The following is a 22,609-nucleotide window of genomic DNA, read 5'->3' as shown; positions in this document are numbered from 1 at the left end:
CAAGCACGTGACCAGTCAGACCACCGAAGCAGTAACAGCGACGTACAGACCCAAACTACATGCTCTATTCACTGAACACATTCAAGCAAACCAGCATTCCCTTGCTATTTTCTCCTCTCTTCTCACCACTTTCTTGGTTATTTTTTTCTTTTCTATTCTTTTCTTTACTTTCTATCCTTTCTCTTCTCCCTTTCTTTCTAATGTATTTTTCTCTTTTCTCCCTCCCTACCCCTTCCATACACCTTACCCTTTCCCCCCTCTGGAACTATCCCTCCACCCCTCAAACCCATCCAGACCTCCCTCTATATTAAAACACTTCACCCTCAGTCCTTAATCTATTAGGCAACAAGATCGACCTCCTACCCCAACGAACCAGTACCCAGCACCCAAGAGAAGGGACACCCAGTCAAACCCACACCTCGTCCCGGGCAAGAAAAGACAGCCAACTCCCCTGCGGACTCATGCTGCGAGGCCCTCCCTACCAACTCCCCCTAACATGGACTGTTTCTTGAAACCGGACCTAGGTCCAAAAGTATCCCCAATGCAAGAACTCTTCCAAGACCTCCCTGCCGCAAATTTTTACCAACCTGAAGAAGGTCAGGGGGTGTGATAGGAAGATGCCTGGGAACCCACACATCACAAGAAAAACCCAAAAGACAATGGGAAAAACTGTACTTCCAACATAGGCATAAGACCTGTAATACACCACTTCGTTATCTGCTCTCCCCCAAATGTAAGGTAGTCTTTTGCACCACTTTGGTCCTTTAAAAACTTCGCTAACTCATTTTCGTTCTTTTTTTTTTTTTTCCTCTTAAATTTATTTATTTATTTATTTATTTATTTATTTTTTTAAATGTTGGTCCTATATATACATTTGTGAGCACATACGTTTTTATTTATTTTATTTTATTTTATTATTATTATTATTATATTTTTTTTTATCATTTTTGGGTATGTGACCTGTGTCTGTTATCCCCTCTGTCCACCCCCAACCACACCGACAATACAATGTGGCTCCACCTCCCCCTGCAAAGACACACTAAATAATGGGGAAACCTTACATATAAAAAAAGAGCTCTTATCTACTAGAGATAGGAACTCATAGTTGTTTACAATACAGGGGTATCTCCTACCTTGAAAATATGTCATGTGGAATCACTTAGACCTCAGATGATTAGATGCCATTCATCCAGCCTTGAACCCTGGATCCCAGACATAGAATCGGCACAGCTCTTCACAACAGCTACAGGAAACAAACTCTATCCGGAACAGCCTTAATACTGCGGGGTCAACAACAAGGACCAGCTCTAACATGATATCCTGACAAAGAGGAAAATGTGAACAACTTGACCTTAGAGCAGATTAGCCTACCTTACCAGCTAACGACAAGACAAAACCAGAAGACTTGGCACCCTTTGGTAGGTCCAAAAGCCAAGATCGTGACTTACAGATGACTGGCTACTAGAACCACGACCAGACAGTATACATCTTGGGACCAATAAAAAAGCCCTAGTTTAGGGTTTGAACTATGACTTGCACAATAAGCATGATCCCCAGTCCCAAAGGTCTGACAGAGACAACTGCAACAGAATGGGCCTTCTGGAAGCACAAAGAAAGACGCTAACCTAGGTGCCATCCTAGGTTCAGTGCAAAGACCAAGGTCACCAACCACAGAAGATGGACTAAAACGACACTGAGGTAACAGAACCTCTAGAACCACAAAGACTGACTTCACCATAAGTCCTACCTCAGGATCTGTGCAGATACTGAGACCTCTAAACACAGAGCTCTGAGTGTATCACCCTGGACAGAACAGAAGTCTTCCACACACCAAAAAACACCACCAGGAGAATAAATGATCCTGAGCAAAGTCTGGAGCTGATCCCATGACAGTATACTCCAAGGACGGAGAAACCCCATATTTCTTAGGCCATGTGAATTCCTTTTCGAATGACCCCAATATTTACTGTGCCAGGGCAGGAGGGGAAAAAACAAAAATACAAAAAGCACAAAAACTTGGTATTTTATATATATGTATATATATGTGTGTGTATATATATATACATATATATCTTTTACCTTCATTTATTATTGTTATTATTATTTTTATTTACCTATCTATTTTGGTCGATTTCTCTGTTTGGGTGTGATTATTGAAATCGTCGTCCCCAATTATACTTATTTTTTTCTATTCTTTTCTTTTCCCTCGTTATGTGCTATGCCATGTTTCTTATTTCAAGACCATGGCGTGTTTTTGGTTTGTTTGTTTGTTTTTGTTCTGTTTTTTGTTTGTTTGTTTGTCTGTCTGTTTTGCTTTGTTTCTCGGCTGTTTTTTTTTTTTTTGTGGTGCTTATCGATATAGCTGGAGTCCTCACTGGATAATTGACACTTTTTTTGGTACTGGTGGAGTGTTTCACCTTCTTTCTCTCCTTCATCTCCCAAATCGATGATGAGAGCCTCTAGAAGGATTCCACCCATTTTGGGAGTATTAGACTCTTACCCCAGTTCATTTATCTTCTCCTTCTCAGGCAAAACCACGCAACTTGAACTAGCTAGTCCTGCCTAAAGTTAGAGGGGGAGATAAGGGAGGCATCAAGACCAAACAGGTGCAAGACTACTAAGTAGTGGGTTGGATACAGAGGGGACCACATATTCTAGCCGCCCTGGGGGTGAGGGAAGAGGAAATGGGAAGTAGGACAACAACGGAGGGGTAGGGAGGACAATTTGGGGATGGGAATCCCCCCTGATTTTATGTAAATATGTACCTAAAATGTTATTGTCAACAATATGTAAGACACTATGATCAAAATAAAAATTATATTAAAAAAAAAACTTACACAGAAAAAAAATATATATTATATCTGACTATTTTAGGCTGAATAAATTTCTAAATATAGCTTCACTTTGAGGTTTATATTTGTCAAAAGCTATAAAATTAAATTTTTATTTTTAAGAACCTAAAAAAAAAATTTCTTGTATCATGTTTTGTTGTTGCATATGATCATCCAGTTTATCCCACTTGATTTTGAAGATGTTTTTGCTTTACTACTGTAAATTTGACTCTCATAAATATATATCCATTTATACTTATTTGTTTCTGGATGTCTATCCTATTAATCTACATGACTTTTCTTTGTTCCAGCATCACATATTTTTATTAAATATTGCTTTTTACTCTATGTGAGGCTTTTTTGATTATTGATGGACATCACTAAAATTTTAGAAACGTTAGTCCCCACAAAAAGTTGCTCTTTCTCTTACAAGATCTACAATTCCTACCATCATTGTTCTCTGCTTTCCATAGTTGTAAGTGAAGCTCAAACTTTCCTATTCCACTTCTACAAAGACACTTTTCTAAAAAGACATTTTTGACTGCCCACAAAATGCAGGTGCTTTTCTCATAAACAGCTAATACAAGTTGCAAGAAAATGTAATTGTTTCCTGTATGTTCTAAGAGAATATTTCCTGATACATTCTAAGGCTGTCATAATTTTTTCAGTTTTAATGTGTCCTAATACTTTAATATATTAAAAATAAGATTTATATTGGTTTTGGAACTCACTATACATGAGTTTTGTGGGGAGTTTTTAGTATGTTATACTAATTTGTACTTGTCCAATAACAGTGAGTGCTAGTCACGAGGTTTCTAAGAAATGTCAGGGAATAGTAAAATACGATAATACGGCATTGTTATATGCAAAGAAAAGATATACTTGACAGTTTTATGCTACTAATGGTACAAGAAATCAAAATTAAGAGATCAAACTATGTAGAACTACAATAAATGACACTACTATATGTGGGATGAAAAGAAATCTGGAAAGGGTAAAAAAAGACTCTAGCTGAAGTTGATTTTCAGATGAGAAGAATTTGAAATTCAAGGAAATAATGCTATCAAAAGAAGCAGTACCTGGAGGGCAATATAACATTGCAAAGGTTATAGTCATCTACCTAGAAAGGATATGTTTATCTAGAAAAAGAAATAAATATGTAAGAAAACTAAGAAAATATACTGCTTGACTGAATAATATATTGATTGTGTTCACCTTAATATCCTGCAGACATTTGATGTGTGGTTGCAGATTTCAGCAAAGTTGAATAAATTCATACATAAGAAACGTATGAGGACAGACAAGATAGCAAGACATACTTTCTGTAGTAACATGCTCTATCTAAAGTGCTACTATTTTGTGAATGTCTTTTTCACCGAACTGAATGAAATCCTGTGGCATGTAAACATTCTCCTTTAAAGTTACATTATCCTTACTTTTGTAGTGATTTTTTTCTCCTGTTCTCAACAAAAATACTAATATTATTCAAGTGCTCCAAATATATATATATATATATTCCTTCACTTTGCAGACAATATCTGGTATTGCCTCTGGGTAAGCCTTTATAAAAAAGCTGATTTTTCTATATAATAGAAAACTGGTATAGCAGGATAACAGAAGACGTTTACCCTATGTTCTTAAATCTGAATGAATTCAGTGGATTGATAAGAGTAGTAAAACCAGCAGCATATTTCTCAAACTGGGGCTTTCAGCAGCAGACCCTGAGCTCTCAATATAATTTACTTTCTCTCATTCATTATTATACACTGAAAAACTTCAGTGTATAGATTAATATTAAATTTTTGTTAAAGGGAGGCCGTAGAGATAGCATGAAGGTAAGGCATTTGCCTTTCATGCAGAAGGACTGTGGTTCGAATCCCGGCATCCTATATGGTCCCCTGAGCCTGCCAGGAGCGATTTCTGAGCATAGAGCCAGGAGTAACCCCTGAGCACTGCTGGGTGTGACCCAAAAACCCCCCCGAAAAAAATTTTTTTGTTAAAGAAAATGCTCTAGAGGCTGAAAAATGATGAGATTTTCCATCTCTTGAAGAATGATAATAGATAGAAACGTAATCATCAAGACTTTGAATTGGGGGGTGTGTTTCTTGGGCCACACGAAGTGACTCTCAGGGGTTATTCGTAGCTATGCCCTCAGAAATTGCTCCTGGCTTGGGGAGACCATATGGGACGTCGTCAGGGGATCAAACCGGGTCCATCCTAGGCTAGCGCAGGCAAAGAAGATGCCTTACCCATTGCACCACCGCTCTGGCCCCAAGTCTTTTAATTTTTAAGGAGAAAAGAAAGCATCTGCAAAAGTTTCCACTCCTACTATTGCAAATATTGACAATGGCTCAAATTTATAAGTATAGAAATCATTATTTCAGTTTTCGGAATTATAGAATCAATATAGTATATATATATACTATATTGATTCTATAATTCTATATAATTACTATATATATAGTATATATATAGTAAAAGAAATATATGCACATCTATGTATATATATTTTTCAAGCTCCTAAATAAGAAGAGAAAATCATATTTAGGATAATTAAAATATTGTTAAACATGTTGTTTATCTTATTGACATAGATTAAATGGTTACCAATGATAATTTGAGACATAAGAACAAATTCTGAGTCATCAACCTATTTCCATTTTTTCTTGATGTGTTTCCTAACATCAACCATTCTTTAAAATGTCCCATTTAGTCAACAAAATAGTTTGAATAGTGAAAAGCACCTAAGAAACATCACTTAATAGTTTACCCAGAGTAACATTTTATTTAAGTAAAGCTATATAAGAATAAGTTTAATCCAAAAATTAGTGTCCAAAATGATAAAAGTTTAAACATTGTTTTTTTTCTTATAAATAAATAGATTTAAAAAGAATTTAAAAATTTAGACATTCTTCCAGACCACAAATAAGCACTATAAAGAAACGTAGACAATTAACAGCACAAAGGTATTATTTATCTTAATTGTATGTAGCCCATTCTTTAAAACTTCTTCAAAGTTAGCACCTTGTTAGATACCTGCAAGATTTCTTAAAACACATATTGCTTAAGGATACTTAGAGTTTTTGATTCATTTGGGTATTAGATGGGATTGGAGAGTTTGATACTCTTAAAGTAAATCCTGTTTCATTGGTTGGTGGGCATACTTTGAGAATCATTGTTCTACATTAATAAAGCTTACACTAGTATGAAATCACCCAAGGAAGTTTAAAATTACAGATACCACCCACAGAGATTCTAATGCCAGTGTCTACCATGTGAATTAGGTCAGTATTTTTACATGGTCCCTAGGTGATTCTAAAGGTGATTCTAGGTGATTCTAAAGGCAACAAAGGCTCGATCCACTACCCAATATATTTTAACAATAAATAACATGTAATCAGATTATACTATTGATAAATAGGCATATATATACATATATAACTTTTACTGTTATATATGCTCATTAAACACCAACCCCATGTGCTATGTTTTGGAGGATTGTGACTTTGTATTGTCTTCTGTGATCTGATCCCTATAAATCTGTTGAACTCACATGTTATACTTTCTGTCTTGCCTGCCTAATACTGCTGTACCTATTCCTCAAATGCATTACTTACTTATTCAAGGGTTTTGCATTTACTATCCTTTGAGGACTCTCCGATCCCATGTTTTCCTCTCTCTTCTATTATTATAGCTCAAATATCATCACTTCATAGAGGACTTCTTGACACCGTTTTGAGATTACTATCCTTATTCCAATCTAGTCTCTTTATCTTCATACCCTATTTTGTCTTTATTGTAACTAAAAATGACAGAACATAGATTTATTGTTTTTTTCCTTCCTGTTTCACTAAACATAAGACCCATGAAATCACTATGTGCTTTGTTCACTGTTACATTTCTATCACCAGAAGATATACTTGGCATAAATAGACACTAAGAAAATATTGCTGGTATGCAGCAAATGCAAGATGGAAACAAGATGAGCTTGACTTTTACTTCTTGCTTGTGCAACCCTATTTATGAATAAAATTCTTGGGTTTAAAAAGAAAATAAGTGGTGACAAAAACTTAAAAATAATCTACATAGCTATGAAAAATACAAATGAAGAGAAAATAAAACAAATAAAATAAAGTAAAAAGCCTTAATTGGTTAGAGAACATTTCTCAAAGAAAATTAATTTTAAAGTAGAACCAAAAATCAGAGCTATGTTCTAAAACAGTCATAGAAAATACACAAAGTATAACATAATGATTAATTTTAAGAAAGTTATTTCTTTCTTTCTGTTTTTATTTTTGAACCTGAGTGGTACTCAGGACTTACTCTTGGCTTTGCACTTAGGGATCACTTATGGTGGGCTCAGAGGATCTATGGAGGTACTGCAGCATCAAAACTGGATCTACTTCATCCAAAGCAAGTACCCTAACCACTGTACTATCACTCCTGCCCCACAAATTGGAAGAATTTTAATAGATAATTCAGCATAAGTCTATAATTTCCCACTAAGGATAATTATGTTATAACATAGTTATACAATAATGGCTAAAGTTGAAATCTAAGAATAAGGAATCTTAGAAGACAAAAATTAGACTTGGGTTTTAAAAACTTTTCCAAATCTTGGGGCCGAAGTGGTGGCACAAGTAGTAGAGCACTTGCCTTGCACATGCTAACCTAGGATGTACCGTGGTTAGATCCCCTGGAGTCCCATATGGTCCCCCAAGCCAGGAGCAATTTCTGAGCCCATATCCAGGAGTAACCCATAGCCAGTGTCAATGGTGTGGTCCAAAAATTAAAAAAAAATTCCTAAATCTATTATTATTTCTATCAGTAATACTCTAAATGTATAGTGGTTGCTCTATTTGCATCTTTAAAAATTGGTATAAAATTTTTTTTTGAGGGAGGGGGGAATTTGTGTCATCCTTAGAGTAAAAGGTTGCTTTTTAAAATAAATTCGGCTTAGCTAGAGATAGCATTCAACACATAGAGGATAATTTAGTAAATAGACAAAAAGATATAGAGCAGAGTGAGAGCTGGTACAAAAATTGGTTTTCTACCACTCCATGGATAACAACAGTGCTCCCAACCTATTTGGGGCCCTTCATTGGCTTTATGTTGCTAGTTTCCTTTGGTCCTTGGGCTTTTCGCAAACTCACCACCTTCGTAAAGAATCAAGTGGATGAAGCAACCAGAAAGGACTCAAAAGTTCTGTACCAACAACTATGCACCTCAGAAGACCAGCTGACACCTGACATCTCCCCTCCTGCCAACTCTCCGCCACTTAAGTTTGAAGTTATCGAGGAGCTGGCGCATAGACCTCAATCTGTGTCTTGCCAAGCTTTGGAAACGGCTGAATCAAGGGTAGCAGATGCGGTGACTGGAAGCCCCACACCTCTTCACCCAGTGTGGCCAGTCCACCGAGGCACGTCTGTCCCTTCTATATTGTATACTAAACAGGGGGAGATGTGGGAGATCGAGCACCCCACATATCAAAGGAACTCTGAATGAATTTTCCACCGCCTGTCTGATTCAAGCCACAAAAGTTTGCATAGCCCTGAACCAACAGAAAACTCTGCAAATAAATTTAGCTCAGCACAAAGAATCTGGCTTAACCAGATGCCTTAACCTTTCCATGGAACCTTTTTTGTAACTGCTCTCAAGCATGTAGTTATAGATATGTTTTTGTAAAGTTTAAATTATGATCCTTATTGCTTGCACAAAAGATAGATCTAAATGGAAAATAGGCTAAACAAATAATTGTATTTGCATAAATATCAATTAGCTATTTGTTTAAGAATTTGCTTCCCCTCCCCCCCATCCTGCCAGGTTCCTCTTTATCCTTCCCGCCATCAAAATGTGTTTATGCTCCCATTGGTTAAAATTGTTGTACTTGTACAAATCTGATTGGTTTATGTTTCAATCCTATGTTACTAAAATAGGCCCTGGATTGAGCTATTATGAAAGGGGCCCTTGGGCTACTGTGAAGGTAAGAAGTGCTCAGGCCATGGGGGTATTGTTGGAAAGATGTGTGCAGAAATAATGTTAACCGTATATTAACTTCTGATCCTCAATAAAAATAAGCTATTATAAAATAAAAAAAAATTGGTATGAAACTGAATGAATTACAACAACCTATGAGACTTTAGGGATCTGATATATATTTTTATAATTCTTATATTTATTGCTTAAATTATAATATGACTGATTTTGATATGAGATGAATGATAATCACATACACTTAGCCTGCATAAACATTGACTAGAAACTATTTTATCATGTATAAAAGGAAACAATTATTTACATTAACTTCCTTCAATAAAAATGATAAAATGTAAAATTATGGGAACCATGATTGTATGGGAGAAAGTGAGGTCTGGTATTTCCGCACCATTAAATATTGTTTTAGGTTCAAGCTGCTTATCCTACAAGTCACTGACACTATTGTACAAGAAATAACATGTCATAGCAACAAATCTCCTAAAGTAAGAGCTCAATCCTAAATATGTCACTATACCCCCACTTTAGTTCCATGTGCAAATCTAGGCTGCCATCAGTACTTTGAGCATCTATATATAAGTATATATGTATATATGTATAATATACATCTTTATATACATCTATATATAATCATATATGTGTATATGTATGCATATAGTTGGTTTAAAGCACTGATGACAACCTAGATTATATATGTATATGTGTATGTATATGTATATGTATATATAGTAGAGGTTCAAATCACCTCTTCCTAAAATATGAATAATTTACTAACATGGCTAATAGAACCCAAATAAATAATTTACTAAATTATCATTTTATCATGAAAGTATATGAGAAGTACCATATAGAAAAAAGGCACAGGGCAAGGGGCTGACTTTCCATACTTTCTCAGAAGTACCCACTTTCCTTAAATCTCAGTGTCAATAACTTAGACACACTTAATTCACATTTTAGTTTTTTCATTGAAGCTTTATTACATAAGTGTGATGAATAATATGAAATCATTTATCATTGGTGACTAACTCAACTGGTCTCTCTCTCTCTCTTTCCAGAAGTCAGAGGTGGAGTAGTGGTTGAGCAGAGGGAGGTTGAAGACCTAAAATTTCTAACTGTCAAATCATATTGTTGGTAAATTATTACTATATTTAGATGTCTTCCAAAAATCACCTCATTAAGGTAGTAAGGTGTGTTTCTGAGTTGCTTTTAATATTAAAATATCAAGGGACCGGGGGCCGGCGAGGTGGCACTAGAGGCAAGGTGTCTGCCTTACAAGCGCTAGCCAAGGAAGGGCCGCAGTTCCATCCTCCGGCGTCCCATATGGTCCCCCAAGCCAGGGGCAATTTCTGCGCGCTTAGCCAGGAGTAACCCCTGAGCATCAAACGGGTGTGGCCCGAAAAGCCAAAAAAAAATAAATCAAGGTACCAGAGAGATAGCATGGAGGTAGGGCATTTGCCTTGCATGCAGAAGGACAGTGGTTCAAATCCCGGCATCCCATTTGGTCCCCCGAGCCTACCAGGAGCAATTTCTGAGCATAGAGACAGAAGTTACCCCTGAGCGCTGCCAGGTGTGACCCAAAACAACAACAAAACAACAAAAAAATCGAATTGCCTTTGTCAACTAGAAAAGACTATTGGCTTTTGAACCTCAGTGAGAGATAACAAGAATGAACAGGCACATATGGGTTATTGTGTATCACTTATTATAAATACCACTCCCAGCTATAATTTACAAAAATATACGATATTCAACTTGGAAAATCTCTGGCTCTCACTCTTTTTCTGAACCAACAGTTCCTCTGCTATGGAGACACTCAGGTAAATAATATTAAAACTCACGTGGCAAACTCAGAGTGAAGCCAGTCAGTGCACATATCAGCTAATAGGGAAGTAATTCTTCAATGGAGCTTTGCAACACCTCTGTATAGAGTTTGATAGCAGTCAGCATCTCAGGTGAGCCCTAAGCTAGCTTTAGTAATGCCTGACAACTGGATTGTTAGGCATTGGTCACGTAATAAAGTGTGCTTAGAGGTGCTAGTAAGAGGAAAAATGATATACTGAATTAGTCCTAAAAATCGTACTTAGATATAGATACCAAGGTCAATAAGGAAAAACAAATGCTGGTCCTGAGCTAAGGACTGGGAAAGCTATTAATTATAAAGAGAGGAGAGGGTGATTCATATGATAAATGCCAGATGGTCTGTAATTAGATGTTTGCTCTGCTATATAGAACTCTCTGAGAAGTTATTTCTGATAAGAACCCTAATCCTAGCTATACCCTCACTTTTCATTCTTCTAGGTGGTTAAGAAAGTGAGAAAATTTATGAGTCTATACAACCTCAATTGACCTTGGCTCAAAATAATATGTTTGCCAAAGTGACATGTTTTAGGGAAGTCCATAGTTAATACCTTGGGGAGGTCTATCTGAACATTTTGGGGAGAGTGAGATGTCCTTCAGCTGCAAACTTCTCTGTGTCACTGAATCAGAAGCACCTAGTTAAGTCACACCTGCATAGTTTCTAATCTAAAGAATCTATGAGAGAAGGAGCATCCATTGATGTGAAATGCTTAATTTTAGCACCATTTATAATTAGTACAACAAAAAAGTCCATGTAAGATGCTATTATTTTATTTCTACTCTCAGTGGCTACCTTCCAAATTTCTTCTCCTTTGAGAGTTGGGATGAATGCTGAGCCCAATCATCTGATTGTGAATCATAGCTCAGACTCTTGCAATTACAAATAGTGTTTAACATGCAATGGGGTTATGACTTGAAAAACCCAGCAGATACTGAAAAGTATGTATCAAAAATACATTAACCAACAAAGATAGCTTAGACTAGACTAGCCTACCTTAAACATACCTAAAATACTTATGTTGTTAGAGTTGTGCACAATCAGCTAAAGAGAAGTATTTCATTTTAAAAGATTGAATAGCTTGTGTAATTCTATACTTACTGAAAGACAAACAAAATAATGGCTTCTTACTATTAAAATATGTAATTGAAAACATACTTGGCTTGAAAATTGTTTGAAGAATTGAAATAGAATCAATTGCTGGATGATGATGGGATTGCTACAAAGAACAAAGACATCAGTTTATTCTGAAGAAATTAGAGAATATCTGGTAGAAAGTTGTTAAACCTGTTATCACTGGTTAAGAGCTTGCACTTTCTGGGGCCAGAGAGCACAGCAGTGTTTTTGTCTTGCACGCGGCCAACAGAGGAGGGATCCCGGATCAATTCCCAGCATCTTATATGGTCCCTCGAGCCTGCGGGAGCAATTTTTGAGCCCAGAGCCAGGAGTAACCCCTAAATGCTGCCAGGTGTGACCCAAAATTAAAAAAAAAAATTTAACAAAAGAGATTGCACTTTCTGACTGTGCCAAATGTCACCAGAGAGTGCTTATTGTTAGCCCTGCAAAAAGCTAACAATTTAAAGAGCTATTTCTACTGAATGCATATTGCTTTTACTACATTATAAATTCAACATATTATAAATCAAACAATTATAAGTCAGATAACATTTGTAAAAACAGCCTGACAATGATCATCTACCCCAAAGATCATTGTAATAAATAAAGGAGTTAATCATTTAATTTTCAGATAGATACTTTTTTAACTTTATTTATTTATTTATTTAGGTTTTGGGGCCACACCCAGGGGCGCTCAGGAGTTACTCCTGGCTCTGTGCTCAGATATCATTCCTGGCAGGCTCAGGACTATATGGGATGCTAGGAATTGAATCCAGGTCAGTCCTGGATCAGCCATGTGTAAGACAAATGCCATACCACTATGCTATTTCTCTGGCTCTGAGGTTGCTACATTTTTAACCCCCCTTTTTTTTTTAAATAACCTATAGAAGCCAAAACAACATATAACATTCCACAGGGTGACTCAGGTTAGATCCCCAGAACTCTTTATGCCCACCCAGTGCCTCCAGGAGTGACCTCTGAGTACAATGAGGAATAATCCCGAACACCAGACATGGCATCAAAATAATTTTTAAAAATCCACTTCAGTTCTTCCTTAAATCTTTATTTTATATTCCATTTCCATTTTATCTTGCCTTTAAAATAGGAGACATGTTGCATTATTTCAAAAAATATAAATAAAACTTTCTGGTTCCCATAGATTTTTATTCTGAATACAATAATTTAAATATTAAATTTAATTAAAATAGAATTCTTTTATGTCACATAATTCTATATATCCTTTATGTTATACCTTATTTCCACCATCACAGACCATTCAATCTATAGCCCTGGTAGTTTTGTCATTAAAAGATTTATTGAGCTTTGGTTTACTTTAGTCAGGATACAAGTCTATCCATCCCATGCAAGAAGTTCAGGCAAAGGTGAGCTAACAGCAGAATGCCTCTTTTGCATAAGCATATATTAAATTTATTATTTTTAAGCATAGACTCAGAAAAAAATCTGAAAACTAGATAAAAGTTTCCCTGATGCAATTATAGAAGATAGTTATTGTACAGGTGTCTCCATCTTTTACCAGAAAGAGGAAGGCTAGTCTATAAACTCATCAATGGAGAAGACAGTTTTGTTTTACATAACATTCTCAAACTTGCTGAAAGCTTTCTGGGGTTACTTCCCCTAAAAATGATCCCACACCCCATGCCTTTCTTTTATCTTAAGTTTGAGATGGCATTTCATTTAATGACTTGTCCATTTCGAGTAATTACTCAGTATTTTTGGTATTTAATGTACATGTTACTAAACTTCTGTTTGATCTTCTCCTGTTATCTTTCATTAGTAGGGATCTCAGTGAACAATCTTGGAGGGCAGAGGAAGGGTAATTGTTTTTCTTCCACTAAATAGATATTAATATCTTTAATACTACTGAATCTCAGATCTAGAGCAATAGTACAGGAATTAAGACACTTGCATTACTGCCAACCCTAACTTGGTCCCTGTACCTTATGAGGTCCCATGAGCACCTTAGGAGTAATCTCATAGCACATAGTAAGGAGTAAGCCTTTAAGAACACTGGATGTAATTTCAAGAGAAATAGCAATGGATTAATGACTCTAAGATGAAGCATGAACCAACTATTAAGTTTGTATAAAATGTGGGATAGATCTTTGAAGCAGTGCTTTGGGGTCTTGGAGACTCTTTCCAGAGATTTTCTGCCTACCTGGCTGGAAGTTAATCCTATAGCAGGAGAATGTTATTACTTTGGGGCCATGGAATTGTAAGGATTACTAGAGTCACCCTGGCAGTATCAGGGTGTTCATGGCAATGCTCAGGAAACTGTGGGTTACCAGGAATCATAGTAAGAACAACTATATTATATAAATTCACTATATCCACTGTACAATCTCTCTAGTCCTTATTTTTAAATGTTATAAATAAATTAGTCCTGTTATTCATAACTTTAAATTAATTTATGAATTTATATTATTTTTATCAGTTAGATAACCAAAATAACCAAAAAATACTTATTTTGTGCTTATGAATGCCAATATTGTAAACCAGACAGCTTGGAAAAAATTATTTTTAATAGAACCACTTTAGTGTGATGATTTACTTCCCTATGATATTTATGTTCCCTTGTCTAATAAGTGTGGTTAACAAGGTTATCTGCCTGGTAGGGTTTTATGAGGATCAAGTTAGTTAATATTCCAAGTTCCCTAGGACATAGATAGATAAATAAAAATTCACAATGTAATAAATAGTGATGTCTAGTGCTCTCTGATATGCAATATTCTTATAGAAATCAAACCATTAGTAAGAAAAGGAAAACATCATCTATTATGAAATACATCATACTATTTCAAGAATATCTACATCCAGGAGAAACATAGGGATATTACCCAGGAATCAACAACTCCTAATGAGTGGATATTTGAATTAATGAAATAAATAATTTAAAATCAAATTAATTATTCTCTAATATATTGATTAGAATAAAGCTAACTTTGTAGACTGTATACAGAAAAAGTTTACTTTTGAGCCAGTAAGTATAAGCTCACTTGAAGTGTCTTCTCTATTTCTTCATGAACTTGGCATAAACTGAGATCCATAAATAGGTGATCCAGATAATATTTTTTGGTTTTAGAAATTTTATTCCAGAGATAGAATATTTACTTGACTTGGGGGTTAGATAGTAGAGTAGGTGAGAATTTGCCTTGCATTCAGCCGACATGGAGTCTATGGGACTATCCCAATAGTCCCCAGATCCTGCCAGGAGTGTTCCCTGAGTGTAGGATTAAGTCCTGAGCACCATCCAATGTGATCAAAACCTTCTACCCATTAAATAAACTATATTTCATGCTATAATAGATACAAATAGCAGATACAATAATTTAGTGAAAAGAAGTGAACATAGATGGATTAATAATACATGTTTCTCAAAAAAAGTAAGAGCACAAATTTGTAAAACTTTGAATGAGTTTGTAAGAGAAAAAATTCACATCTAAAGTCTCTTTGTCACCAGGTTTATTTTATGAGGCATGAAGAGTTTTCCTTAATAAAAGACATTTACACATTGAATTTATTTTTGTAAGAATACCCTTCTCATTGTGCCTGAGACATACTCTCCCCTCTCTTTTCACTTGGGAAGAATTTAAAAATCCATTTCTAAATAAACATCATGTCTCCTCAATTATGTCCTTTTGCTTTAGCTGATAATTTAAGATGACATCTGAAGTCAGGTGAGTTACTAAGTCATTCTGAATCACTCCCATATATATATATAGTTGGTGTATAAAGTAATTAAAATCTTCTTTAATTTAGACTCTAATTTTTGGAGTATATTTTATTATATTTTTAAGTTTCTTAAAATTCCTTAAAGATATGGGAGAGTTTCTTATGTGTCCCCAAAATATCTAAAAGCAGGTGATATAACAGGTAAAGCTATCAAAGTCTGCAAAAGCATGTAGCTTGTACTCAAAATGAAAGAAGTCAATATCTTTCATAAAAATATGGGAGAAAATAATTAAAATGGTAAGTAGATAAATGAGAGTTGTTTGAAATGAATATGTCCTTTAAAAATGATGTGGCCCTTCAAACAAAGAAGTACTGCACAATATTGGATGGCTGGTCAAAAATGCTTGGGATGTACAGAATAGTACATCTCTGATGATAATATCTCTGATCAGACACAGAAAGACAGACAGACACACACATACATGCACCAGCACATATATACACAGAGAGAGAAACCATTTTTTAACATTTGTTGACTAGGAAAATAAAAACAAAATTCAACTTTTTGGAAATAAGTGTCCTGAGAAACATAGCTCTGAGAAGGCCACTTTAGTCAATGAAGAGTAACTTTGCTTTGATGGAAAAGACATATTTGAAAAAGAAAAAGATTCAGACAAAAAATGATTGAACATTAGGCTGTGGAAGAAAATACTGATAATGAGATATCAATAACAGAATCATTAAGATGTAGAAATAACAAGAAGCAGATATCTGTTTAAAGATGGAATAACATACGGAAAAAAAGAATTTTAAAGTGAACAAGGAAAGATGCTGATATAGATAAGTGGAAGGGTACCTGCATATACAAGGCTTTGGGCAAGACTTCTGGGTCTAGTCTGTTGGGTGTGGTCGTGGTAGCCTCCAAGATCTAACAAGAAGTTAAAAAATAATTTTTTTTAAACAAGCAAATTTTATCACTTAAATTTTAGATATTGTCTTCCTTTTGAGTATTAAGCACAAAAAAAATGTTGATAAAAGTTCCAAATCGGAATGATATTGTCCTTGGGAACTTACTGATAGGTAGAGAATGTGAAACCAGAAACAGCAAATATAATAACTGACATGTTTTTCTTAGTATTCCTAGACTGGGCTTGCTGAGTCATTTTCCAGCCCTGCCAAGCTCCACTAGTTTAATTTATTATTTCAGTGTCTCTCATTCTTTTACCCATCTACCTACCTTTCTTACAGGAAATATCCTATTTTTTTCATACCTAAATGTGGATTTAAGTACATGCATTATTCCTTGTGTATTTCAAGTTTAAGTTGTTTTTTTGGTTTTTTTTTATAGTTTTTTTGGGGGCCACACTAGTTTGATGCTCAAGGGTTACTCCTGGGTAAGCGCTCAGAAATCGCCGCTGGCTTGGGGGGACCATATGGGACACCGGGGGATCAAACAATGATCCTTCCTTGGCTAGCGCTTACCTCTAGCACCACCTCACCGGCCCCTCAAGTTTAAGTTTTAATTATCATACACATTACGATCTTTACTTTGTTGATGCAAAGTATATTGCAACAAAGGAGAAAGTCTGAATTATCCTATAAATCACAGGCGACACACTCTGGCTATACCCATGTAATTTTAACATTATAGACCTGCCAGAAGGAGGGAAAAATAACAATCAAGTTATCTGGAGCCAGGGCCCAGGGATAGCAGTAGGGCATTTGCCTTGCACGCGGCTGACCTAGGATGGACCATGGTTAGATCCCCCTGCGTCGCTATGGTTCCCCAAGCCAGGAGCAATTTCTGAGCTCATAGCCAGTAGTAATCCCAGAGTGTCACTGGGTGTGGCCAAAAAGAAAACAAAAAACAACAAAAACAAAATCAGATTATCTCAGGTAATTACCTGTGAAGTGTTGTTGGTGGGAATGCCTTCTGCACTTCTATGTCCATTGCAGCACAATAGCCAGAATCTGGAAACAACCAAGTGCCCAAGAACAGTTGAGTATATAAAGAAACTATAGATCATCAACACAATGGAATACTGCATAGCTGTTCAGAAAAATTAAGTCATAAAATTTGGTACACATGGATGCATGGATATATTTTTTATTAAATATATTTTTTATTTAAGTAACATGATCATATTTGGGTTACAGTCATAACCAGAACACCCCCCTTCACCAGTGCAACATTACCCCCTCCCCCCTTCCCATCTCCTGCCGGTATTCGAGACAGGCATTCTATTACAGTAATTTGTTTTTAAGTTCACTAAGTTGTATTTTTTTCCTTAGAGGATAGAGTAAAAAAATATAGTAAAGGTGTAATAGTGGCAATCGCCAATGTTTGCATAGGTCCAGAAAAATGGAGAAAATGGAAAAAAAATCCTTGACCTGATTACAAAAAGGCCTCACCCCAGAAATTTATTGGCATAAGAGAGACTCTGGGTTCCAGGCATACCAGTCTATCCAACTCCAGTCATTCTCAAGGTCCTGGTGAAACTTTTTCACACTTTAGCTATTGTTGGTATCAGAGTCTTATATTTAAAGACTCTGGATTTTGTGCATTTCTTTCATCGATGTCAGACTGATGTGGAGCATCCTCTAGTTTCAGCATATCATTAAATGCGGAGCGATCTGCCCTGTATGCAGACTGTTGCTGAGTCGCCTGGGTGTTGGGAGCACTCTTTGGAGTAAGTCAATGACAAAGCAGTGGTAGGTCTTCTCTGGTAGAGGCTTGTATCCTGGTATGTTAAAGACAATTGGTTGTTTCCATAGATGGTATCCATTGTTCAGGTATGTGTGGGCGATGCCCATTCTTCTGAGGCCTGAGCCAAATCATTATGCCAATATTCAGGGTAAAAGGCCTAATTACGGATGCATGGATATATTATTCTGAACAAACTGAGTCAGAGGGAGAGTAATAGAGTTAGTAATTCTAACTCTTATTACTAAATAACTCTAGCTAGAGTTAGAATTACTAAGTCTATTGCAATTAGTGCACTTATTTGTGGAAAATATATATAAAAGATAATATGGCAATAATACTCAAAGTCAATAGAGATAAAGGCCATGGTGACTATTCCATGGTAGGACACTTGCCACAAAGAGAGAAGAATGAAGTTAGGGCAGAAAAGGGACTGCTCTGACAATGATAGTTGGAAATGATGACTCTGAACAAGAACTGGGTGCTGAGAGGATATGCTTGATATCCTTTAGTAACAATATTGCAAACCACAGTGTCTAAATGGACAAAAAGGAAAAGGAATATATATATATGTATATATACATATATATATAAAGAGAGAAAGAAAAAGAAAGAGAGAGAAAAATGCCTGCCACACATCACAGCATCATTTTCCCAAACATCTGGTAATAAAAACAATCTAATAAACCTTTCTTAAGTGTGATCCACTATTATTTGTACCAAAATAGAGTTAGAAGCTTATTTTAAATATGCCAATTTTAGATCCTATCCCTAGGATATTCTCTTTTCAAGACCAGAAATCTTAATTAATATACAACTCTATAAACACTAAGATACTAGACTAAAACAAGTATAAATTATGTTAGGTAAGAAGTATTGATATGAAATATAGGCAAACAACATTTGTTTATCAGATTTGGGGCTATTGTTCTTGGCACTGTTAGATAAATTCAGAAAATAAATTTCCTTTTGAACTTGCTTTTGGTAAGTTAATTATAGAGGGATTTACCAGTATTTCTCAGTGTGGCCTGATTTAGAATGAGCTTAGAACATTTTTATTATCTTGATTAAAAGAATGAGATTATTTCAATTCAAATTAAAATGGCTAGTCAATTTAATAAAAATTTAACCCAAAAAGGCATTTAATTATTTAACATTAGTTCTATCTGTGGTTCACAAAGTAAGTTAACTGAATATTTTTCCTGTGTAAAATATAAAATGTGATTATTTAAAATAATTTTTAAAATATTTAATTGCATCACAAAACGAATGATTATTTTGCTGTCACTAGTAGGTATTTTAATATAAAATGTATTATATGAAATTTTCATTCAATAAATATCAGATATTTATATATTGCTATTTAACATAAACCTTATTAGAAAAATATCCTGTTTACTTGAAATCTTGAATAGATGATATGTACTTAAGTCAATATAAAAATAAAAATTATTTTCTTTAAGCTTGTCTTCATCCTGATTTTTTTTTGTTTCTGATAAGAAAAATATCTCTATTTTACTCCTTAAACTTAATTTACAATTTAGTATTCAGTTAAGCACTATTTCTTAGCCTGGTAAATATAAGAAGCAGCAGGAAACTTCTTAAAGTATGATAGATGTAACTCTAACTTCTAGCAAAAAATTGGGCTATACTTGTTTTTGTTCCTGTTGTTGTTCCTGTTGTTGTTGTTGTTGTTGTTGTTGTTGTTGTTGAATACCTAGAAGTATTCAGCCTACTGATGGCTCTGAGTTCAGAATTAATTCCTGGCAGTGCACATTAGGTATCAAAGTAGGTTTGGCCTCATGGATAGCAGGTACCTTACCTCTATCTCTATGCTCTGTGTGTTGTTTGGTTTGGGTTAGGGCCATAACCAACTCTGCTCAGAGCTACTCCTGGCCCTGCACTCATGCATCACCTGGAGGCATTCAGGTGACCATAGATGTTACCAGAAATTAACCCCAGGTTAGATATCTGCAAGGCAGTATATCTTTTCTGGATACACTACTGTGTGTTTTCAAAGACTATCCTGGCAGTTCTAGAATCTGGTCAAGGTTGAGATATCAGATTTACCAATAAAAAAGCTTAGAGTAGAAATTAATGAATTAAGGGGCCGGGCGGTGGCGCTAAAGGTAAGGTGCCTGCCTTGCCTGCGCTAACCTTGGACGGACCGCGGTTCGATCCCCCGGTGTCCCATATGGTCCCCCAAGCCAGGAGCAACTTCTGAGCACATAGCCAGGAGTAACCCCTGAGCGTTACTGGGTGTGGCCCAAAAACAAAAACAAAAAAAAACAAACAAAAAAAAAGAAATTAATGAATTAGAAACCAATAAGTAAATAAATAAATAAAAATAATCCAAAAGACCAATGGAAACAATAGTAGGCTGTTTGAAAAAGTAAGCAAAATTGAGAAATCATTAGCAAGACTCACAAAGAAAGAGAGAAATTCTAAAAACATAATAAACTGAATTAGAAATAAAATGGGGAGTCACTACATACTCTACAGGAATTCAGAAGGTTATCAGAGATTACTTTGAAAAAATTTATGCCACAAAACAAGAGAACCTGGAAGAAATGGATAAATTTTTTGACTCCTATAACTTCCCAAATTGAAACCAAGATAATATGAAGTATCTGAATATACCTATCAGATTTGAGGAAATTGAAATGGTAAGCAAAAGGTTTCTCTAATACAAAAGCCGAGGCCCAGCTGAATTCAATAATGAATTCTTTCAATTTTTTTTTTAAAGAAAGGATCTATTGCCAATCCTTTTCAGGCTCTTCCAGGAAATTGAAGGAAGAGAAACACTCCTAAATAGCACTTATAAAGCTAATATTATTCTGATACAAAAAGTAGCCAAAGATGCCACACACAAAAAAGAGGACTATAGAACAATATCCTGGATGGACACAGATGTAAAGATCCTCAACAAAATTCTAGCAAATATGATCCAACAGCTCATCAAGAAGGTCATATAAGTAAGATTATTTTCAGAAATGCAAGGATGATTTAACATCCTTAATACACCACACCAACAAAAGGAAAAATAAAAATCATATGGTCATTTCACAATGCAGAGAAATTTATAGACAGGGTCTAACACAATTATAATAATAAAAAAAACTCTTAACAAAATGGGAACAGAAGGAAGCTTTCTCAATAGAGTCAAGCACATTTATCACAAATCCACCCTTGACAAATATTATACTTGATGTGGAAAAACTCAAAGCCTGTCTTCTAAGATCTAGCACTAGAGAAGGTTGTCTCACTTCACCACCTCTATTAAACATAGTACTTGCCATATCAGTGAGGCAATAAAAAAGATATCAAGGGCATCCAGATAGGAAAGAAAGAAGTCAAACTGTCACTGTTTGCAGATGAATTGATACTATATTTAGAAAATTCCAAATATTCCACAAAAAATCTTGTAGAAACAATAGCTTTGAGTAGTAAAGTGGCAGATTACAAAATTAACAAGCAAAAATCAATGGCTTTTCTATATATAAATAATGAAGGAAAATAAAATGACATAAAAAGAAAACATTTCTGTTCACATTGTTTCCCAGAAAATCAAGTGCCTTGCTTCAACTTTAAAGAGGTGAAAGACATATACAAAGAAAACTACAAAACACTGCTTCAAGAAATAAAAAAGGACACACGGAAATGGAAATACATACCCTGCTCATAGATTAGGAGAATTAAAATAATTAAATGGCAGTAAAATTCAAAGCACTGTACATATTTAATGCAATCCCTCTAACAACGTCCATGGCATTTTTCAAAGTATTGGATCAAATATTCCTGAAATTCATTTGGAACAATAAATACCCAAGAGTAGCTATAGCATTCTTTAGGAAAAAGAAAATGGAAGGCATGCCTTTACCCACTTTAAATTGTACTATAAAGCAATAGTCTTTAAAACAGTATGTTATTATAATAAAGACCTTAAATCAATATACAGATTTGAGTAATCAGAGACTAATTCCCAGTATACAATCAATTAATATTTGATATGGGGGAAAGATATACAGTATGTAGCAAGCAAGGCCTTTTAATAAGTGGTGATGGGATAACTTGTCAACTATATGCAAAAAGTGAATTCAGATCTCTCTTTAATAGAATGTACAATGGTCAAATCAAAATTATTTAGGACTTTGACTTCATTCCTGCAACCATAAAGTACAAAAAAGAAAACATAGGCAAAACAATCCAGGACATTGAGACTAAAGACATCTTCAAGGAGAAAACACCTCTATCCAAGCAAGTGCAGGCAAAGATAAACAAATGGGACTATATTAAATTAAGAAGCTTCTGAACTTCAGAGGCTACCACTGAATGGGAGAAATTATTCACTCAATCAGGTAGAGGATTAATATTCTAAAATATACAAGGCACTGATTGAGCTTTTATAAAAAAAAAAAA

Source organism: Suncus etruscus, chromosome 1, assembly GCF_024139225.1.
Source record: "Suncus etruscus isolate mSunEtr1 chromosome 1, mSunEtr1.pri.cur, whole genome shotgun sequence".
NCBI lineage: Eukaryota > Metazoa > Chordata > Mammalia > Eulipotyphla > Soricidae > Suncus > Suncus etruscus.
This window is presented reverse-complemented; position numbering follows the sequence as displayed.